The sequence below is a fragment of the Anthonomus grandis genome, chromosome 19 (assembly GCF_022605725.1).
Source record: "Anthonomus grandis grandis chromosome 19, icAntGran1.3, whole genome shotgun sequence".
In the NCBI taxonomy this organism is placed as follows: domain Eukaryota; kingdom Metazoa; phylum Arthropoda; class Insecta; order Coleoptera; family Curculionidae; genus Anthonomus; species Anthonomus grandis.
In genome coordinates this window covers 4676813-4699090 of record NC_065564.1, presented here as the reverse complement: position 1 = coordinate 4699090, position 22278 = coordinate 4676813, and the positions used below count along the sequence as shown (strand labels likewise).

General features: G+C 30.1%; 1 protein-coding gene across 2 annotated transcripts in view; it reads left to right on the top strand.

Annotated features, from left to right (window-relative positions):
• The window catches only part of LOC126747501 (irregular chiasm C-roughest protein-like), a 135156-nt gene that overhangs the window by 25442 nt on the left and 87436 nt on the right, over positions 1–22278 (top strand). For both annotated transcript variants that reach the window (XM_050456188.1, XM_050456187.1), the window contains exon 2: positions 11956–12000. The gene's annotated coding sequence lies outside the window, so the exon portion shown is untranslated. The remainder of the gene's footprint in view (positions 1–11955; positions 12001–22278) is intronic.

The following is a 22278-nucleotide window of genomic DNA, read 5'->3' as shown; positions in this document are numbered from 1 at the left end:
AATAATGTCCAATATAAAAATTTGGAGAATCTGTCAAAGATGTCAAATTTTAAAAAAATGCAACGTTGTCGCATGAATTTTAGCAAATGCAGAATATTTAAAAAGATATTTTTCAAAATTTACTGTAAAAAAAACAGATTTGACAACACAGCCTGAATATTAAATTAATAAAAAAAAACAAATAAAAAATGTCAAATATAATGATTTGGAAAAACTGTCAAATGAAATTAAAAAAATGCAACGTTGCCACTTGAATTTTAGCACATGGATAATATTTAAAAAAATATTTTGCATAGATTAGTGTAAAAAAAACAAACAAATCTGACAACGCAGCATAAATATTAAATGAGTTTAAAAAAAAATGAAAAATATCAAATATAAAAATTTGGAAACACTGTCATATATCAAATAAAATTAAAAAAATGCAACGTTGTCACACGAATTTTAGCAAATAAATAATATTTGAAAATATACTTTACAAAGTTTACTGTACAAAAAATAAATCTGACAACACAGTATAATTATTAAATTAATTTAAAAAAAATAAAGACAATGTCAAATATAAAAATTTGGAAAAACTGTCAAAGATGTTAAATGAATTTTAAAAATTTAATAAATTGCAACGTCGTGATATTAATTTAAGCAAATGGATCAAATTAAAAAAATATTTTGCAAATTATACTGTAAAAAATTAATCTGACAATACAGCATAGTTAATAAATTACTTAAAAAAATTACTTAATAATGTCAAATATAAAAATTTCGAAAATCTGTCAAAGATGTCAAATGAAATAAAAAAAATGCAACGTTGTCACATGAATTTTAGCAAATATATAATATTTCAAAAATATTTTGCATAGTTTAGTTTAAAAAAAACAAATCTGACAACACAGCATAAAAATTTAAATTTGTTAAAAAAAAATCAAAACTGTCAAATATTAAATTTTGGAAAAACTGTCAGATGTCAAATGAAATTTAAAAAATCCAACGTTGTCATTTGAATTTTAGCTAATGGATAACATTTAAAAAAATATTTTGCAAAGTTTACTGTCAAAAAAACAAATCTGACACCACTGCATAATTTTTCAATTAATTAAGAAAAATAAATCAAAAGTGTCAAATATAAAAATTTGGAAAAATTGTCAGATGTCAAGTAAAACTTAAAAATAATGCAACGTTTTCACATGAATTTTAACAAATAGATAATATTTAAAAATATATTTTGCAAGGTTTATTTAAAAAAAAAAAAATCTGACAACACAGCTTAAATATCAAAATGAATTTAAAAAATAAAATCCAAGATGTCAATTATAAAAATTTGGAAAAGCTGTTAAATAAAATTTAAAAAAATGCAACGCTGTAACTTGAATTTTAGCAAATGGATAATATTTAAGAAATTATTTTGCAAAGTTTACTGTAAAAAAAACAAATCTGACACCACCGCATAATTTTTAAATTAATTAGGAAAAATAAATCAAAAAAGTCAAATATAAAAATTTGGAAAAATTGTCAGATGTCAAGTAAAACTTAAAAACAATGCAACGTTGTCACATGAATTTTAACAAATGGATAATATTTAAAAAAATATTTTGCAAAGTTTACTGTAAAAGAAAATAAATCTGACAACACAGCATAATTATTTAATTAATTAAAAAAAAATTATTTATGTAAAATATAAAAATTTGGAAACACTGTCATATATCAAATAAAATTTTAAAAATGCAACGTTGTCACATGAATTTTAACAAATAGATAATATTTAAAAATATATTTTGCAAGGTTTATTGTAAAAAAAATTAATCTGACAACACAGCTTAAATATCAAAATGAATTTAAAAAATAAAATCAAAGATGTCAATTATAAAAATTGGGAAAAGCTGTTAAATAAAATTTTAAAAAATGCAACGTTGCCACTTGAATTTTAGCAATGGAGAATAGTTAAGAAATTATTTTGCAAAGTTTACTGTAAAAAAAACAAATCTGACAACACTGCATAATTTTTAAATTAATTAAGAAAAATAAATCAAAAATGTCAAATATAAAAATTTGGAAAAATTGTCAGATGTCAAGTAAAACTTGAAATAATGCAACTATGTCACATGAATTTAAACAAATAGATAATATTTAAAAAAATATTTTGCAAAGTTTACTGTAAAAGAAAATAAATCTGACAACACAGCATAATTATTTAATTAATTTTAAAAAAAATATTTATGTAAAATATAAAAATTTGGAGACACTGTTAAATAAAATTTAAGAAAATGCAACGTTGTAACTTGAATTTTAGCAAATGGATAATATTTAAAAAAATATTTTTCAAGGTTTATTGTAAAAAAAATTAATCTGACAACACAGCTTAAATATCAAAAAGAATTTAAAAAATAAAATCAAAGATGTCAATTATAAAAATTTGGAAAAGCTGTTAAATAAAATTTAAGAAAATGCAACGTTGTAACTTGAATTTTAGCAAATGGATAATATTTAAGAAATTATTTTGCAAAGTTTACTGTAAAAAAAACAAATCTGACACCACCGCATAATTTTTAAATTAATTAAGAAAAATAAATCAAAAATGTCAAATATAAAAATTTGGAAAAATTGTCAGATGTCAAGTAAAACTTAAAAATAATGCAACGTTGTCACATGAATTTTAACAAATGGATAATATTTAAAAAAATATTTTGCAAAGTTTACTGTAAAAGAAAATAAATCTGACAACACAGCATAATTATTTAATTAATTAAAAAAAAAGTATTTATGTAAAATATAAAAATTTGGAAACACTGTCATATATCAAATAAAATTTAAAAAATGCAACGTTGTCACATGAATTTTAACAAATAGATAATATTTAAAAAAATATTTTGCAAAGTTTACTGTAAAAGAAAATAAATCTGACAACACAGCATAATTATTTAATTAATTTAAAAAAAATTATTTATGTAAAATATAAAAATTTGGAAACACTGTCATATATCAAAGAAAATTTAAAAAATGCAACGTTATCACATGAATTTTAACAAATAGATAATATTTAAAAATATATTTTGCAAGGTTTATTTAAAAAAAAAAAAATCTGACAACACAGCTTAAATATCAAAATGAATTTAAAAAATAAAATCCAAGATGTCAATTATAAAAATTTGGAAAAGCTGTTAAATAAAATTTAAGAAAATGCAACGCTGTAACTTGAATTTTAGCAAATGGATAATATTTAAGAAATTATTTTGCAAAGTTTACTGTAAAAAAAACAAATCTGACACCACCGCATAATTTTTAAATTAATTAGGAAAAATAAATCAAAAATGTCAAATATAAAAATTTGGAAAAATTGTCAGATGTCAAGTAAAACTTAAAAATAATGCAACGTTGTCACATGAATTTTAACAAATGGATAATATTTAAAAAAATATTTTGCAAAGTTTACTGTAAAAGAAAATAAATCTGACAACACAGCATAATTATTTAATTAATTAAAAAAAAAGTATTTATGTAAAATATAAAAATTTGGAAACACTGTCATATATCAAATAAAATTTAAAAAATGCAACGTTGTCACATGAATTTTAACAAATAGATAATATTTAAAAATATATTTTGCAAGGTTTATTGTAAAAAAAATTAATCTGACAACACAGCTTAAATATCAAAATGAATTTAAAAAATAAAATCCAAGATGTCAATTATAAAAATTTGGAAAAGCTGTTAAATAAAATTTAAGAAAATGCAACGTTGTAACTTGAATTTTAGCAAATGGATAATATTTAAGAAATTATTTTGCAAAGTTTACTGTAAAAAAAACAAATTTGACACCACTGCATAATTTTTAAATTAATTAAGAAAAATAAATCAAAAATGTCAAATATAAAAATTTGGAAAAATTGTCAGATGTCAAGTAAAACTTAAAAATAATGCAACGTTGTCACATGAATTTTAACAAATGGATAATATTTAAAAAAATATTTTGCAAAGTTTACTGTAAAAGAAAATAAATCTGACAACACAGCATAATTATTTAATTAATTAAAAAAAAAGTATTTATGTAAAATATAAAAATTTGGAAACACTGTCATATATCAAATAAAATTTAAAAAATGCAACGTTGTCACATGAATTTTAACAAATAGATAATATTTAAAAATATATTTTGCAAGGTTTATTGTAAAAAAAATTAATCTGACAACACAGCTTAAATATCAAAATGAATTTAAAAAATAAAATCAAAAATGTCAATTATAAAAATTTGGAAAAGCTGTTAAATAAAATTTAAGAAAATGCAACGTTGTAACTTGAATTTTAGCAAATGGATAATATTTAAGAAATTATTTTGCAAAGTTTACTGTAAAAAAAACAAATCTGACACCACTGCATAATTTTTAAATTAATTAAGAAAAATAAATCAAAAATGTCAAATATAAAAATTTGGAAAAATTGTCAGATGTCAAGTAAAACTAAAAAATAATGCAACGTTGTCACATGAATTTTAACAAATGGATAATATTTTAAAAAACATTTCGCAAAGTTTACTGTAAAAAAAAAATCTGACAACACAGCATAATTATTTAATAAATTAAAAAAAAAATATTTATATAAAATATAAAAATTTGGAAACACTGTCATATATCAAATAAAATTTAAAAAATGCAACGTTAATCTGACAACACAGCTTAAATATCAAAATGAATTTAAAAAATAAAATCAAAGATGTCAATTATAAAAATTTGGAAAAGCTGTTAAATAAAATTTAAGGAAATGCAACGTTGTAACTTGAATTTTAGCAAATGGATAATATTAAAAAAATATTTTTCAAAGTTAAAATATTTTTTTAAAAATAAAAAATATGGCAATACAGCAGAATTTTTAAATAAATAAAAAAAAATTATCAAAAATAATAAATGCAAAAATTTGGAATAACAATGTCAAACAAGAGCGCCACCTGCAGTTGCTGTCAGATTTTTGAAAATGCAACGTTGTCACATGAATTTAACAAATGGACAAAATTTAAAAATATATTTTACTCTAAAAAAAAACATCTGACAACCCAGCAATAATATTAAATTAATTAAAAAAAAAATAAAGCAATGACGAATATAAATTTTTTAAAAACTGTCATAGCTGTCAAATCAAATGTCAAATTTAAATGCCAGCTGCCGTTACTATCAAATTTTAAAAAAATGCCAAATTAATAAATTAAATTAAAAAAATATGATGATAGCTGTCAATCTCATAACAGCTTGATTAACAGTGGTGACCACATATGCCTTTTATAAACGTCGTTATTTTTAAAAAAAATAATTTATTATTATTATTATTATTCCCATAATTTAACCTCAATGCATATAAAAAACATATATGACCACCACTGTTAACCAATCTATTGACAGATTGACAGATATGAGCTGTGCACGTCAAATATGTACCAAAAGACACCGATCCAAAAAAATAAACCATTAAAACAATACCCAAATAATGTAGACCTGAAAAGGAATTAGAGTTCATGTGACAACAGCGCTGAACATATTAAATCAAATAGCAAAAAAAACCCTTAAAATATTTCCCATAGAAAAACATCTGACAACAGCGCTGATGATGTCAACTGAAATATCTCGAACTGAAAAGCAGTACTGCGTCACAAGCGCTGTTGTCGGTGTTAAAAAAGTTGCGAGGTTGCCACGTAAAATTCTAGAAAATGGGAGAATGTAAGGGAAAAAAAAACACAATTCAAACTTTATTTTCATAAATCAGGCACAAACCGATTAAATTTTCAAAAAATAAATCAACATTTAAATTTTTTTTTGGAAAAAAATTTCCTACCTTATAGCTGGATCGGCCCTTCTGGCGACCATATCAGTCATAAGGTCGCAGAGGGATCAGGATCAACGGACGTACGAAAGCCCATACACGAACGCACCGCGATTTTCGGCGACGATTTTCCACTTTTTCCGCGATTTAAAGTAAAATTCCGACTTTTTCCGATAAATCGGTTCGAAACGTTTTACGACGCAACCGTGTCGCACGCGTAACCGAGCCTCGAATAAAGTTAAAAAAATTTTATAAAGACGCAGTTTAGCGTAAAGAATGCGGCCCGGGTCTCGGCATTGTTTATGTTATCGCAAATTCTTTCCGCATAATTGTGCGTTTACGATATCGATTTTATGCATCGGATGGTACTATATATGGGATGTTTTAAAATTATTTTAAAATAATATTATAATATTATATGGATCTTATTATACAGGGAAAATGGGTTTAAGGGCTAAAAAACAATAGCCCTTATGTTAAAAATCTGACTGAAAAGTCGCTTTTTTTGTTCACAAAAAAGCCCTTAAGGGCAATTTTTTTTTAAATAATTAGATAAAAATATGTCTTTTTATAAAAAATATTAATATAACTTTTATAACTTTTTATAATAAAATTATAAATATCTTTTTTTATAGGTATTTTTATGTAGAAAAATAACATTAAAAGTCGAGATAATAGCACAAAACCAACAATTAGAAATATCAGTTTTCCTGGAAGCTTATGGGAAATTTTTTAATTTTTAATTTTGGCAACGTTTACGCCATTGAAAAGTCAACTGAAAAGCTTTTTACTGATTTTCCGAAAACCGAACAGGGAACGAGTTATTAAAGTTTTACCTCTTGACCTTGAAATTTTATAACTTAAAATATCGAAATAAAAAACATTTTTTTTGTGCTTCTTTATATAAAAAAAAAATATTTATACACGTTAAAGCAACAGTATTTTTTTAAATCTGAAAATTTCACGTCTGGAGGAAAAACCCTTGTCAATTCCGGTAAAAATGAATTTAATTTTTTTATTACGGATAATCTAAAGGTATGACAGGAAAATGTTTTTAATAAAAAAATTGAGGAATAATTAGGAGAATCTAAAAGTGAAAAAAAATCAGCTCTACCTGTCATAGAATGCGAGAAAATTGCGAAACACCGAAAATCGTAAGCACCAAGTTTTCTTAGAACTTTTTAGGAGAAAATTTGAACTTTTTATTTTTGAATGGATACCACATAAGAAGCCCAATTAAAAAAGTCATAATCAGTTTTTTATAAAAACTAGTGTGACGCGAGTTTTTTTAAATTTTGGGCATAAAATGTCACAAATTAAAACTGCCAGGGGGGGGTACCCTTGAAAATATCATCAAAATTATGTTTTATTTTTTTATGAAAAATCTAAAGGTGTCACAGTAAACTGTTTCAAACAAAAATTTTGAGGAATAATTAGGGGAATCTAAAAGTGAAAAAAAATCAGCTCTATCGGCTAAAGAAATGGGGAAAATCGCGGAAAACTGAAAATCATTAACATCGATTTATCTCAGCCCTTTTGAAAAAAAATTAACTTTTTATTTTTTTATCGTATACTATTTGATAAGGCTAATCAAAAAGGTTATTACCAATTTTTCCGAAAAACCAACAGGAAGGGAGTTATTTCAGTTTTTTCACTTTTGGACCTAAAATTTTAAAAAGTCAAGGGGCTACTCATGAAAATTTCATAAAAAGTTAATTTTATTTTTTTATGAAATAGGTAAAAGTCTGACAGCATTAAGGTTCAAATGAAAGTTATGTGGAATAATTATGTGTATCCAAAAGTTTTAAAAATTTGGTTCTATTTATCATAGAATTTGAGAAAATTTGAAAAAACTGAAAAACCTAAATATTGATTTTTCTCGGTCCCTTTGGGAAAAATCAACTTTTTAATTTTTGTTTCATATACTACCTGAGAAGCCTTATCAAAAAGGTTATTACCAATTTTTTCAAAAAACTAATGTGGAGGGAGTTATTCAAGTTTTTTCCCTTTTGGGCTTAAAATTCCAAAAAAATCCAAGGCCAGTACCCGTAAAAATTTCATAATAAATTAATTTAATTTTTTTATTAAAAAAGTAAAAATCTGAGAGCATTATGCTTAATATAAAAGTTGTGTGGAATAATAAAATGTATCCAAAAGTTTAAAAGAATTAATTCTATTTATCATAGAACTTGAGAAAATTTGAAAAAACTGAAAAACCTAAATATTGATTTTTCTCGGGCCCTTTGGGAAAAATCAACTTTTTAATTTTTGTTTCATATACTACCTGGGAAGCCTTATCAAAAAGGTTATTACCAATTTTTTCAAGAAACTAATGTGGAGGGAGTTATTCAAGTTTTTTCCCTTTTAGGCTTAAAATTTCAAAAAAATCCAAGGGAGTGCCCGTAAAAATTTCATAATAAATTAATTTAATTTTTTTATTAAAAAACTAAAAATCTGAGAGCATTATGCTTAATATAAAAGTTGTGTAGAATAATAAAATGTATCCAAAATTTCAAAAGAATTAATTCTATTTGTCATAGAATTTGAGAAAATTTGGAAAAACTGAAAAGCTTAAATATTGATTTCTCTTAAACCCCTTGAGAAAATTATATTTTTGTATTTCTGTTTCATATGTTATATAAAAAGCCCAACCAAAAAGGTTATAACCATTTTTTTCAAAAAATCAATGAGAAGTAAGTTATTTAACTTTTTCCACTTTTGAATCAAAAATTTGTCTGTATAAGGCAAATTTTATAATTTCTTCGAGCTTTTAATTAACAAATCTTTAAAACCTTTTGAGCAAATTCATTTCTAATTATTTTCGTATCTATATTCTTTAAAAATCCTAAAATTTTCCCAAAAATCCAAGACTTCTCTGATCCCCAAAAATTCCCAAAAAAAAAACCCTTCTCATAACATAACCTCCCTGCCCCAAAAATAAAACAAAAAACGACTTATACAAAACCAAAAACGTTTTCAATTGACCCTTCTTTATCCCGGGGTACCCCGGAGCCCTTATATAAAGGCAGCCCTAAACAATTTTAACATCAAATTATGTTGTTAACCCCAGCCGGCGGGGGTTGCCTTAACACCTCCGCCGCAAAACTTGTAAAACAATTGTAGCGAAATAACAACGTTTTAAGCTGTTTCCCGAGAAATTATACAAAAGCACACCCACCCCCTCTCAGGGCGAAAATGATTCTATCCTCCCCGAGGTAAAATAGGCAAAAGGTCCCAAAAACCGTCGGAGAGAACAATTATCTTCTAATTACGCTTCGCCACCTCACCCCGCCACCCTTTCGGGGGTGTCTTATCTATATAGATCAGAAACCGTATAACGTTTTTGTTATGTATAAGTTAAAATAGAAGCCATTAGGCCTAATGTGGCGGTAAACCCCTTCACGATTCGAATTACTGCTGTAATTTGATTTTGAACGTGTGTTTTATGCGGACAGAGGGAATGGCAACGCTGGTTGATTTGCTGTTTGGCAACGGTGTCTAAGAAGGTAGTCCCGGATTTTTCAGGGAATACCTCATTGGATTTTTGAATTTTGGAAGTGGGTTTTATGACGTATGTTTCTCGTCAATGACAGACGCGAAGAAATTATAAAATTTACCATTTTACAGCCAAATTTTTGGTACAAAGTGAATAAGGTTAAATAGCTCTGTTCTCATTGATTGTTCGTAAAAGTGAATTACAACCAAATTCTATGATAGATAGGACCAACGTTTAAAAACTTTTTCATGAAAAAATAAAATTAACTTTTCATGAACTTTTTATGGGTATCCCCTTGACTTTTTTCAAATTTTAGGCTAAAAAGTTGAAAAACTTGAATAACTCCCTCCCTGTTGGTTTTTCAAAAAAAATGGTAATAACCTTTTTGATTGGGCTTCTCAAATAGTATACGAAACAGAAATTAAAATTGTCAATTTTCCCAAAAGGCTTGAGAAAAATCAATATTTAGAATTTTCAGTTTTTCCACATTTTCTCAAAATCTATGACAGATAGAACCAATTTTCTTTAACTTTTGGATACATTTTATTATTCCACACAACTTTCATTTAAAGCATAATACTCTCAGACTTCTACGTTTCTCATAAAAAAATTAAATTAATTGGTTATAAAATTTTCATGGTACCCCCTTTGATTTTTGAAATTTTAGGCTCTAAAGTGGAAAAACTTGAATAAATCCCTCCCTGTTGGTTTTTCAAAAAAATTGGTAATAACCTTTTTGATTGGGCTTCTCAAATAGTATACGAAACAGAAATAAAAAATGTAAATTTTCCCACAAGGCTTGAGAAAAATCAATATTTAGAATTTTCAGTTTGTCCACATTTTCTTCAAATGTATGACAGATAGAACCAATTTTCTTTAACTTTTAGATACATTTTATTATTCCTCACAATTTTTATTTAAAGCATAATGCTCTCAGACTTTTTCCTTTTTCATAAAAAAATTACATTATTTTTTTTACGAAATTTGCATGGTACCCCCTTTGACTTTTGAAATTTTAGGCCCAAAAGTGGAAAAACTTGAATAACTCCGTCCCTGTTGGTTTTTCAAAAAAATTGGTAATAGCCTTTTTGATTGGGCTTCTCAAATAGTATACGAAACAAAAATAAAAAAAGTAAATTTTCCCACAAGGCTGGAGATAAATCAATATTTAGTATTTTCAGTTTTTCCACATTTTCTCAAAATCTATGACAGATAGAACCAATTTTCTTTAACTTTTAGATACATTTTATTATTCCTCACAACTTTTATTTAAAGCATAATGCTCTCAGACTTTTTCCTTTTTCATAAAAAAATTAAATTATTTTTTTTTACGAAATTTGCATTATTATCCCCTTTGACTTTTGAAACTTTAGGCCCAAGTGGAAAAACTTGAATAACTCTCTTCCCATTGGTTTTTCAAAAAAAATTATAATAACCTTTCTGATTGGGATATTCACATAATACACGAAACAAAAATAAAAACTTCAAATTTTCCTTTAGGGTTCGAGAAAACTCGATTTCCCCTAAGCACAATAACTCAAGTTCTACGGCCTCAATTTTGGACCTTAAGGGCTCATTTCATAGGGATCCCCTTTAATCTGACACCTTAGATAAGACAATATTACGGTTTCACAACAACAACAAAAAAAAAAACCTTTTTATTACAATCCAATGTCAAAGCAAAGAAATGTTAATTTGAAAGATGGCTTCGTGTCAGAGTAATCGTTAACGAACGTAAAGAAATCGCGTGGGAAAACCGTCGAGAAATCCGCCGCACAATTATCCTAAGTGATGGAGAATTTTCCCTGATAATTTCCCGGCCTTTAACTGCATCTACGCGACGATTTCTTAAGAATCTTAATCATTATTGTTCGTAAATAATCTCCCTTGTTTTCTGATTTAAAACGTTTAAATAAAATTGTTACGATAATTAATTCGGATCAGATGTCCGGCTCGGAGGACCAATTTGTCTGTCCGATTTACGAACTCCTTGGAAGTAAATAAGAATGTCCTCAAATATATGGCAAATATAGACTTCAATTGCTTGGAAAAAGTTAAAAATTACTTTAACTGCCCGGAAACCAATAAGAAAATGTTTAAAAATGAAAAACGGACACCTTAAAACGACTTAATAAAGATACAAATCTACAATAAAATCATTTTTACGATCCAAACCAGAAATACCTAACGGTTTCGCCCACAAGGTAAAATCCCAACATCAATTTATGGACACTTAATTTTAATGATTTTTTGCATTTTTTTTTACGACGTTAATGGACGTTTAGTAGGCGTATAAACGACCCAAAAAATGAATTCCCTTATTCATATACGACGGGGTCGATATTATGGTCAAACGAGGGTCGTTTTATATATAAGCGAAAGGGGCACAATGAGGAGTCGAAATGGTGCATGTATAATCCCCCATACAAAACTGTTTTGCAAGGATTTTAGAGTGGAGGACGATTAAATAATAAATACGGTTACGATTGTTGCGTTGTTCCAGCTCATTTTGGGCCTGGATGTTATTCGGTTTTCGAAACGTTTATTGTTGCATAATGCCCGGGACGTGGATTACTTACGGAAATTGCCTTGTGCATGTCGTTTTACGTTGCTCTAGGTAAGGAGAATTAAGTTAACCGGCTTTTTTTCTGTTTTAGGGTCCCAAGAGTTTCTGCTGCAACATGCATCATAGATAATCGAAGGTAAGTTGGAAAACGTTTCTCCCCTTGTCCTAATAATGACTCTCAAAACTCACAAGAAACCACATAACATTAAACTTTGCTAAAATTATCAATAAATCGCTTCAAAGGCTTCGTTTTATTATTGAATGCCTTAAATGAGTTACAGTTTTTAAGGAATCACTCTCAAAGCTTCATTCTATCACTCAAGAGTGATTCACGGCAATTAATGATAGTCAAAGCAGACGACAGCTGGTTAAAGTTGATGCTGATCACTTTGGATGAATACATGATTTACTGTGATTGGTTAAATTAAATTTTTCACTTACCTAAATTATCAAAAATGCAGTAAAACAATTGCGAAATTGGGTAGTAGTGGAAGGCCTGAAAAAAAGACAAAACATATGAAGAGAAGTTAAGAGAGAAGGATGCAAGGATGCATTACGCAAAACTGAGTCAAATTCTTGGAAAAAGCGGTACAAACTGCATGAATTGATTATTATAGGACAAGAGATTCTCCATAGTAAAGCCTTGTATTTATTTAATAAACTACTCGGATTTTGAGTAAGTTCAGGTGGTGAAATCCTTGAAAAAATACGGTACAAACTGCATGAATCGACTCTTGGACAAGGGACTCGACTGTACTCTGCGCGGTACAGTCAGGTATTCATTAAATAAATTCAAAGGCTTCGTTTTGTTATTGAATATTAATTTAAGGCTGTTGAATTGGCAATTCAAAGATTCATTATATCACTGAACAGTAATTCAATGCAATAGGATCATAAATTAATGATGAGGTGATGGTTAAAGTGGATCCTGGTAACTTTGGATGAGTACATCATTTACTGTTATTGGTTAAAATAGCTTACTGTTATTGGTTAAATTAGCACTTACCTAAATTGTACAAAATGGCGTAAAACGATCGCAAAATTGGGGAGTTGTAGGGGGCGTCACATATCTGAAAAAAGAGAAAACATATGAAAAGAAATTAAGAGAGAAAGATGGAAGAATTTATTACAAAAAACTGTGTCACATGTTTGAAAAAAGAGCGGTACAAACTGCTTGAATCGACTCTTATAAAACAGGGTATTTTCTACAGTACAATCATTTATTTATTTAATAAAGAGAAAATTAAAGAGAGATGAAATGCTGATGCAAAGTGCATAATCGATTCTTGTAGGACAAAGAATTTGCACTAGTAGTAATATCTTTCAAAAAACGCAATACAAACTGCATGGATCGACTCTTATAAGACAAAGAATCCGCCGCATTAAGGTGACAAAACAAATTTACGTTCAAAAGCGTCGTTTATAAAATAAAATTCGTAAACAAAAGGAAGTAATAAAAGTCAATGTGACGCATTCAATTTTGTGTCGGCATGGTAGTTATTACTACGATCCGGGGTTAAGGTACACACACACAGCCGGAAAATCCAAATAAACAACATTTCCCTAGGCACAAGAGCATACCGTTTAAGCAAACGCCCCATGGTATCTGTTTCATTTTTCCGAAAAGATACGGTTATACCAACAAAATCATTTAAAGAATGTTTTCTGAGAAAATATGTACCTGTTCGCTTCCGCCGAGCCGGGGAAAATTCAACCGGGCCCTTTATTAAATATTAAAGAAAAACAAAACGGAGTTTATTGAGGGCGGTGTTTAGCTTACAATGTACTAAAATAAATAGGTGTTTTATAATTTATATAAACAGTTAAATGGGGTTTTATAAATTCAACCTTAAGGCCACTAGTAGAAAAGACTTCTAAAGAAAGTGGGGTTGTAAAGGCTGTAAGTAAGCTGCCTTGAAGTTTGGTTCACTTTAGATCCCTGTAATTTATTTATTAAATACACTGCAAGATTCAAATTTTACAGTAACATAGCACGATCTTGTCACAATACTACAAAGCAAACAGGTCTAAAATATCTTCACTCAGTGGCGAAATATTAATATTTTTCCTCAGCCCCACTTTTGACAAGGAAGTGCCCAAATTTGGTTCACTTTAGAGCCTTTTAAAAATTCTGTTAATTAAACTACAATGCTCAAATTTTACAGTAATGTAGCACGATATTCTCTTAATGCTATAAAGCAAACAGATTCAAAATATCTTTAATTAGTGTCTAAATATAAATGTTTTTCCACAGTTACTTTTGAGAGAAAAGTGTCCAAATTTGGTTCACTTCAGAGCAATTAGAAATTCTGTTAATTAATGTACAAGGTTCAAATTTTACAGTAAGGTAGCACGATCTTGTCATAATACTACAAAGCAAACAGGTCTTAAATATCTTCACTCAGTACCTGAATATTAATATTTTTCCGCAGCCCCACTTTTGATAGGGAAATGCCCAAATTTGGTTCACTTTAGAGCCCTTTAAAAATTCTGTTAATTAAAGTACAATGTTCAAACTTTACAGTAGCGTAGCCTAATGTTCTGTTAATATTGTAAGGCGAACAAATTCAAAATACCATTAGTCAGTGGCCAAATTTTCCAATTTTCCACAACCGTCTTAGAAGAAAAAAGAAAATTGTTTAGTTTGAAATTTACATGAATAACGTGCTTAGTTATCCTTTCAGGCATATTTAAAGCCATGATTTAAGCTTTCCAGGTAGTTGAAACGCATTTCTCACTCCTTCCAAGCATTTGAGGCCTTTTTTCCAAACCAATAAAGGATGCTTTCTGTCCTTCTGTCCTTTCTGTCCTAAGCAGACAAAAATAATTTGTGCATGATATTTATTGTCAAAAATGCCTTTAACTGCTCTGAATATTTTAAAAAACGCCCTCAGCTACTTCTATGCTTCAGATGGCTGAAAACCAAAGAAGTTCCGTCATCTGCTTTGAATGAATGCCTTCAAGTGCTTAGGGGCAATTAAACTAAACTGAAAAATGTAAAATAAATTGCCTTTACCAGTCTCGATTGTGGAAAAATGGCTGCAATTGATTACATTTTAATATTCCTATAAAAAACAACAACAAGAAAAATTCCCCTGAAAAAACTTGTGGCGTGGAACGAAAACTTTCCTTCGAGTTGGTAAAGAATTAGTTTTAAAGGGAATTCTCAAACGGGACTTGTTTAAAAGTTGGTTTTTTGTCAAACGGTCGTCCATGATGTATGAGCGATTTTTCCTTAGAGAACAATAACGCCTTTCCGACACGAAACTTTTCCATATCTTTTTTTTTACTGGTGGAAAACTTTGTTAGTGATGGCTTCGCTTTCAATTTTGGACGCTGCTATAATAAAGATTTAAAAATATTAACCATCAATTATAAATATAAGGTAAAAGACGCCCTTTGAAAAAAAAAACCTATTTTTATATATATTATTCATCGCTAATAACAGGGAAGAAAATCGGAAGAAGGACCCGTTTTACATTTAAATTGATATGCCCCAGATTTGCGGAAGGGGGTTTTTTGGGGAAAAAATGGTTTTATGGGAATAAACTGTTCATTTCACTTGTCTTCCTCCTCCCCCTTTTTCTCAGGCAATTACTCTACCATCTGTTCTTTTTTAAGTCAATCAAAATATTCATTTAGTTATTTCAAGCAGTCGAAGACTATTTTAAAAAAGATTAATTTGGTTAATCATTTATTTCAGGCTTCAAGGATTATTTTCTTATTGAAGGCATTTTTTCAAGTTCGAACAAAGTGAAGCTTTTGAGGTAATTTTTATTTTTTTCCAGGACGTTGAAAGGCATTTTGCATTTCGTCCAGGCATTTAAAGTAAATTTTCAAATTTTCAGGATACTTCAAGGGACAACTTGAAGCCAATATTCATGTTTTTCAGGCCACACCAAGGGTATTTTTATCCTTTTAGGTCGTTGAAGTCCATTTCTCTTATCTTACAGGCATTTGCGGTCAATATTTAGGTTTTTCAAGCTACTTGAAAACTGTTTTTATGCTTTCAGATGGTTGAAGTGCAGTTTTCACTTCCTCCAGGCATTTGAAGCTTATATTCAGGCTACTTCAAGGGTATTTTTATCCTTTCAGACCGTTGCAGTGCTTTTTCTATTTTGTCCAGGCATTTGCAGCTAATTTTCTTGTTTTTCAAGCAACTTTAAGAGTGTTTTTACCGCTTAAGGTCTTCAAATTGCATTTTTTATTTCGTCTAGGCAATTAAAGTTAATATTCATGGTTTTCAAGCTACTTCAAGGGTATTTTTTCCTTTCACACCATTAAAGTGCGTTTTTTATTTTGTCCAGGCGTTTGAGGTCAGTATTCATGTTTTTCAAAGGTGTTTTTAACCTATAAAACCGTTGCAGTGCTTTTTCCATTTCGTCCAGGCATTTGAAGTCAATTTTCATGTTTTTCGTGCTACTTCAAGGGTATTTTTTTTCCTTTCAGACCATTAAAGTGCCTTTTTTTATTTTGTCCAGGCGTTTTTAACCTTTCAGATCATTGAAGTGATTTCTCATATCTTACAGGCATTTGCAGCCAATATTCATGTTTTTCAGGCTACTTAAAGGGTATTTTTACCGTTTCAGGTCGTCAAAGGGCGTTTTTTATTTCGTCCAGGCAATTGAAGTCAATATTCATGTTTTTTAAGTTAGTTCAAGGGTATTTTTATTCTTTCAGACCGTTGCAGTACGTTTTCCATGTCGTCCAAGCATTTGAAGTCAATTTTCATGTTTTTCAGGCTACTTCAAGGCTATTTTTACCGTTTCAGGTCATCACAGTGCGTTTTTTATTTCGTCCAGGCAATTCAAGTCAATATTCATGTTTTTCAAGTTAGTTCAAAGTAATTTTTGCAGTTTCAGGTCGTCAAAGTGCGTTTTTTATTTCGTCCAGGCAATTCAAGTCAATATTCATGTTTTTCAAGTTAGTTCAAAGGTATTTTTGCAGTTTCAGGTCGTCAAAGTGCGTTTTTTATTTCGTCCAGGCAATTCAAGTCAATATTCATGTTTTTCAAGTTACTTCAAGGGCATTTTTATAACTTCTGATTGTCGAAGTTAATTTTTTATTTCCCCAAGGCATTTAAAGCCAATATTTATGTTTTTCATGCTACTTTAAGGGTTTTAAATATCTATTGTTTGATCATTTTATTTAAACACGCTATCAAAGTTAAATGCTTACTCACGTCTTATTGCAAAATAATGACGTAGCAGGCAAGTAGCAGAGAACATAAAATGCATGCGTGCGCATTGCATATTTCACCTTTCTATGCGTAATAATCGATTCTCCAACCTGTATACAAACTATCTTATAAGACATGTTATGAATATGTAATTCAATGCATTTAAGAGTCATGTGGGTAATAGGATAGTAATGTTTTGTATTACAATGACATTTAAAGGGCGTTTTTAACGTTTCAGGATTGGTGAAAGGCATTTTAAAATTGTCCAAGCAGTTGAAAGGCATTTCTTAGACTTTTTAAGTATTTGAAGCCATTTTTCAAGTTCTTCAGGCTACTGAAGGCAGTTTATTTATTCTTCCAGGTAGTTGAAGGCCATTTATTTATTGCTTCAAGGGGCGATTTTAATTTTTCAGGTTCTTCAGGCTATTTCTTGATTTCCACAGACATTTGAAGGGAGTTATGATCATTTTTGGAAAAGCACTTGTTTAATTAATCCTTTATCCTATAATTCATGGGTTTTAGGCCACTGCAGGTGTTTCTTTGATTCGTGCCTGGAAAGACACTTCTTTTACTATTTCCAGCTGCTCGGGATCATTTTAACTTCTTCAGACATTATTGAAAATATATTCTATTCTGCTTTAAGGATCATTAGTCGTAAAAATACGCCCTGAAAAGATTAAAAGAGCCCGAAAATCACGGAGTCGACAAATCCATAGAAGGTTAAGCATATTTTAGCGGGTCGCTTAGATTGGTCCCGGAACATATTTTAGCGAAAAGATAGATCGGCGAGCCCTTTTCAAGAACTCGCTTACATGAAAAATGACTGCCTATTCGGCAAAGCATAAATCGATTGATTCGTCCCTTTCGACTTTGATAAATGCTCCCGCTCTGTTTCACTAAAAACTCGCCACGCTGAATTATGCCTAAATAAGACGTTCGTCGGCTCCCGGGGATTTGTATGGAAATAATGAACTTTGATGAGGTTTTTCAGTCTTTTATTTTTTTTTTGTTGACTAATGGTCCATCGGACCTATCTCTGGCTTAAGGGAATCATTCATTTTAGTTCGCAAGCCACTCGATAAATTACCTCAAACATCCTGTCGATCCTTTTCGGGGACATTTGACGATATGCACACACACATATAAAGTTTAATAACCCCGTTCATTAGGTAGCAGCCGTGCTAAAAGCAAAGCAAACAGTAAAAAGACGCAGTAAACCTGTCCGAGGAAGTACTAACGAGTTTTTCATATAAATACGCGCTCTCGGTACTTAAAACATCTCAAAAGACACGGTACCGTTAGGCACTTCAAACTCCGCGTATTAAAAAGTGAGTGTAGCGAGGATGCTGGTACTAGTAGATGAGGGTACTTGTTACATCGGACCTAACCAATATATACCGGTGGTTCTCCCACAAGTTTCAATTGGGTGTTAAGAGAAACGTACATTTCATGATCGTAATAAAATGATGTGTCTTGCCTATGGAGGTCAGAATTACGTTTCAAGATTATTCAGGGGGTAGAAAATGATTTTTTTTAACAAAGAAATGTATCACAATAATGCCCCCCCGTATATGAGAAAATCTATTGTCACGATCCATGTTCCCGTAAAGAATCCTAATTTGTCAAACGGCGTTTTAAAGATCTTTGCGGAAAATGCGAGATATTTTAATTTGATCAAACGAATCTCCGCTCGAAATACCAGCATCACTTTAAACGAGCGCGAGATTCTTTTGAGAGAGAAAGAACCCGAAGCAAATTAGTATATAACGCTTTTAAACAATTAATTTTGTCCAGCCGGAATGTTTCTCGGATGCAATGAAATAAAACGGCATATACCGGTCGGACAAAGTATAATTGTTAAGGGTATAAACACATCGACTTGTGACTTTCAGACGGATTATTTAAAAAAAAATCAAATGCAACTATATATATTTTTTGACGTCATTAAAAGCAGGGAACAAACCCGAGAAAACTGGTAAAAACTGCATTTCGATATCAGTTTTTAAACTAAATTTATTAAAAAAAAAGTGCCATTAACTCCTATTCGCTCAGAAATGCCAACCTTGGAACACCATGCCAATAAAGGACGCAATACTAAAATAATTTGACAGTTTTCACACTTTTGATAATACCGGATGCAGATGTCAACTTGTTTATTTTCAATAAAAAATAAATGGTGCAAATTATTTGCGGTTTTTAAAAGAGGAATTGATAATTATATTAGAGATAATATCAGTTGAAATTCGGCAACGAATGCTGTGCCTAAATAATCTGCTATGGATGGATACGACGAGGCGGTACCTTTCCTTGGCCGGCTAGATCACCAGACCTAACATGCCTGGATTTTTATAGAAAAAGTAATTTGATAGTTTTTTTTGGAAAAAAAAATAAAGCAAAATTTTTTAGAAAAAATTGGTGCAGTCAGTGGCGATTTTCAGATGTTCTTATACTTCGAGATAATAGATTTCTCCCCCCCTTTATTTTACATATGACAGACATTTTTGTGAGTTAATATAGTTAATATAATATTTTGAGGTATACGTTATTGGAGGTTTTTTTGGAAAAAAATCAATTTTAAGATTTAAAAAAACTGTAGCGTCCTTTAGCGGCTGACCAATGAAGCTTATAGTGCAAGAATTTTCCAGATTTTTCCCACAAAGCTAAGAAATATTCCAACGTAATTTTTAATTTAAAAATCAACTCAGTCTGAGCAGTAGAACTAAAGTTATACAGCAATTTACCCAAGAATGCTTACTATCGCTTGGTACTCTAGACCTGACTTTTCAAAATTTGGATAAAAAGTGTAAGTCATGCATGGATTTTTCAGATTTTTTCCAGGAAAGTTATAAAACATTCCAAGGTAACTTTTAAAACAAACATCAACTGAATCTCAACACTAGAAGGACAGTTATATAACAATTTACCCCGGAGTACTTAGTTTACTTAGGCATCCTAGACCTGACCTTCCAAAACCTGGATAGAAATTGCTTGAAACTTATGGATTTTCCTGATTTTTCCAAGAAAGGTAAAATGCATTCCAAGGTAATTTCTAAAATAAAAATCAAGTCAATCTCAGCAGTAGAAGTTAAGTTATAAAGCAATTTACCCAAGAGTACTTAGCTTCCCTTGGCACCCTAGACCTGACTTTCAAAAGCATGTTTTAAAATTGTTTGTAGTGCAAGGATTTTAATTTTTTTTTCTATAAAGTTAAAAAATATTCCAAGGTAACTTCTAAAATAAGAGTCTACTCAATCTGATTATTAAAAGTAAAGTTATAAAGCAATTTACCCAAGGGTGCTTGATTGCCTCAGACACCAACGACCTGAGTTTCCAAAACCTCGATAAAAAATGCCTGTAGAACATGGATTTTCCTGATTCTTTCAAGAAAGGTAAAAAACATTCCAAGGTAATTATTAAAATAAAAATCCAGTGAAACTGAGCAGTAGAAGTTTAGTTATAAAGCAATTTACCCAAGAGTACTTAGCTTTCCTTGGCACCCTAGACTTGTCTTGCTACCCACCTAGGTAAAAATGCTTCCAATGCATGGATTTTTTTTTTCTTTTAATGAAAGCTGAAAACAACCTCAAAGAATCTGAAAATCATTTTCAGCATTTTTTTTATTAGGATCTGAGATATTGCCGACGTCTATTCTTAGTTGGCCACCCGGAACACTCCCGATGTAAATTAGAACCTTTTCCAAAAAAGGTTCACCTTTCAAGTCGGCGATGTAAAACTCTTTTTCCATTACGACCCTTTTATCTTTAATTTTTCCGAATTAACCGGCGTTGAATTAAAATTCATGACGCTCGCCCCAACCCTTCCCCCCCCCCTACCCCCGAAAAAAAAAAGGAAAACAGACGAAGGAGATGTAACGGGGATGATTAAATTTCCTTTTTAATTTCCTTTTTATCGATTTTTTATACACCCTGGTGAATTAGCGAGGACGAGCGTATTGGGAAAGTAGGTACCCGAAGTTGTCGAACTTTTTTTTTCAGCATGACTACATAAAAAGACTAATAATTTCGAAAGTTTCACTTAAACATTTTTAAAGAATATTATTTTCTTTGACTTATTTTGACTTTTTTGAATACTTAAACCACATAAATAATAAGAACAGACATACCGGTACACTTTAGGCACAGTGTGTTACATTATAAGCCACCCTTCCCGCTTCCTCTGCTCGGAAGACAGTAACGTCGGCCACAAAATGCACCCTTGCACCCCTTGGCAGCCACCAAGACTCACTTAACTTATATAACCTTTATTAAATTACGTAACTGCACATCTTGTCTAAATTTATTGTCTAATATCGTCTGTTTTACTGCCTAAGACATAGGTATCTTATGTTGTTAAATTTTATAACAGTAGGTGTAAAGAAAATTTACGTTTCTTGATATTCACTTTTGATGGGATCTCGTCTCTACGGGGATGATCGTTCCGATATAGCGTCGCGACGCTCGTAAAACCCCGGTTCTAATAAGACGCCATAGTTAGATAAAGGACGATAAAGAATTAAATGAAAAAGACTGAGAGCAATAATAATGAGAGAGCAGGTAATCGAGTGAGTAGTTTTATGGACACGCCATCTTGCATTGTCTATCAATATAGGTTATGGTATGAGCCACGCCCTTATGGAGCTAGAAAGAGCAAGATGGCTTGGGTGCATAATTGAATTTAAAAAGTTAATTAAAAATCCGTCCTTTTCGGGGACAGTACGGAGCGCATCATATCGGGGATTATTTAATTTCGTCCAGGAAATTAAGCCCCCTTTGAAATATAAATTTCTTTTTGTTCGTGTGACGTTGTTGGCTTGATTTTTGATTCGGTTCGTTTGCCAATTTTTCAGAAAGAAATAATGAACACTCCCTGCGGTTTCGGAAATTCGCCTGTTTCGTTGTTGGTTATTATTAAAATTTTAAATCAAAAATCAAGCGAAATAGCGCCCTTTTTTGGGTAAAGCGGGTCCATGTTTAAAGTGACGACTCACTTTGAGATCCAGAATCTAGGAAACCACTGGGGATATTTTTATGGAATAAACAGCGTTATATTGGGAAGAATATTATTTACAAATGTTCTTTAAGGGCCAAACTAGTTCAAGGAAAAATCACAGAAATATTGGACTTTATATGCAGTGGTGACCAAGAACAATGTTTAGTCTTCGAGGTGATGGCTCAGTTTGAAGTTCAAAATCTGAGAAACTACCAGGAATATTCCCATAAAACAAAAAGCATGATG